Here is a 1,705-nt window from a genome sequence, read left to right as displayed (position 1 = left end):
TCTGCTCGAGTGGGTCCCCGTGAGGGCAGTGCCAGTGTCCTCACTGTCCGCCGGGGTGAGCACTACAGGAAGCCTGTGGAGGACAGCCGTCTGCCTCACTCTGGTCCTGGTTCTGACCTCTGACGTCTGTGTTTAACCCCTAGAGCCGGAAACCCCACTTGCTGTTCCAGGGCTGCGGGTTGTGGTGTCAGATGCTACAAGAGTGAGGGTGGCCTGGGGACCCATCCCTGGAGCCAGTGGATTTCGGATTAGCTGGAGCACAGGCAGTGGTCAGTGTGGGGTGTGTGGGGGGACTGCTGAAGGGACCAATGAGGGTATGGGGCTGGAGGGGACAGGCAGGAGCCATGCCAGCATTTCCCTCTGACCTCAGGTCCAGAGTCCAGCCAGACACTGCCCCAGACTCTACTGTCACAGACATCACAGGGCTGCAGCCTGGAACCACCTACCAGGTGGCTGTGTCTGTACTGAGAGGGAGAGAAGAGGGCCCCGCTGCGGTCATCGTGGCTCGAACAGGTCAGGGCCTGCCCCGTCCCTTGACTCTCTGCCTCCATTGCTCTTTCAGACCCCATGCCTTCCCTTGCAGACCCTTGCTACTCCCCAGAACTCCTGCCTCCCCTTCAGATTCCTACTCCCTCCTCCCTCAGAGACTCTGCTTCTCCTTCAGTTTCAGCTGTCTCCTCTTAAGCCCTTCCCATCTTCAGATTCCCCGCTTCTCCCCTAAGACTCCCACAGTCTTTACCCTCAAATTTCCACCACCTCAGCCCTCAGACCCCTGCCCCTTTTTTGCTGGACCCAAATCTCCTTTGAGATTTACACTTTCTCCTCCATCAGACCCCTCACTGCTTCCTAAAACCTCCATCTCCCCACTTCTCCACTGGACCTATTCACCATCTCCTCTATCAGATTCCTGTCTTCTGTTAGACTCTCATCGCCTTCCCCTATCAGTATCAGATAGCCCCACTCCTTCCTGCCTGCTCCAGCAGACTCCCCATTGCCTCTCCCCACTAGACCCACTGGGCCCAGTGAGGACAGTCCATGTGACTCAGGCCGGCAGCTCATCTGTCACCATTACCTGGACCAGGGTTCCTGGCGCCACAGGATACAGGGTTTCCTGGCACTCAGCCCACGGTGGGGACTGGGGTTTGGGAGGGGCGGGTCACAGTGGAATGGGGCTGGGGTTTTTTGGGGTCCAGGTGGGGCTCTGGGGACAGAGTTTGACTAGCCCTGGAGTTGCCTCCATCCCTGCTCCTAGGCCCAGAGAAATCCCAGTTGGTTTCTGGGGAGGCCACGGTGGCTGAGCTGGACGGGCTGGAGCCAGATACTGAGTATACGGTGCATGTAAGGGCCCATGTGGCTGGTGTGGATGGGCCCCTGCCTCTGTGGTTGTCAGGACTGGTGAGTGGACCCTGACCAGCTGCTAGCCACACTGAATTAGCTACCCTGCCCTGCTGTGTATTCCTGATTGCCCAGCTGCCTCCACGCCCCTGCTCAGCGACTGTCCTGTCCACACTGACCCACCCCGCACTGATTAAGTGTCCACCCAACCTCCTGGTGGCCCCACACTGCCCACCCCAAGGCAGTGACCTCCTCCCTCTCAGGGCTGCCTACGGTGACCTGTCCACACTAACCTCACACTGACTTTCAGATTACCCCGTGTCAACCATGCCTGCACTACCACTCTGTTCTCTGCCAGACCCCCTTACCT

The 1,705-nt window shown here is 58.9% G+C and overlaps 2 long non-coding RNA genes across 2 annotated transcripts; both read left to right on the top strand.

Annotated features, from left to right (window-relative positions):
• Positions 1 to 397, top strand: LOC108526080 (uncharacterized). Its single transcript, XR_001884408.1, has 3 exons — positions 1 to 55; positions 144 to 269; positions 371 to 397. It is a non-coding gene; the product is annotated as an uncharacterized LOC108526080 (long non-coding RNA).
• A 5-nt stretch (positions 398 to 402) lies between these two features.
• Positions 403 to 1,357, top strand: LOC108526079 (uncharacterized). The gene is made up of 3 exons (XR_001884407.1): positions 403 to 513; positions 1,009 to 1,128; positions 1,253 to 1,357. It is a non-coding gene; the product is annotated as an uncharacterized LOC108526079 (long non-coding RNA).
• Positions 1,358 to 1,705: the final 348 nt, after the last annotated feature.

The sequence above is a fragment of the Rhinopithecus bieti genome, unplaced genomic scaffold, assembly GCF_001698545.2.
Source record: "Rhinopithecus bieti isolate Rb0 unplaced genomic scaffold, ASM169854v2 scaffold_80741, whole genome shotgun sequence".
Taxonomy (NCBI): domain Eukaryota; kingdom Metazoa; phylum Chordata; class Mammalia; order Primates; family Cercopithecidae; genus Rhinopithecus; species Rhinopithecus bieti.
This window is presented reverse-complemented; position numbering and strand designations above follow the sequence as displayed.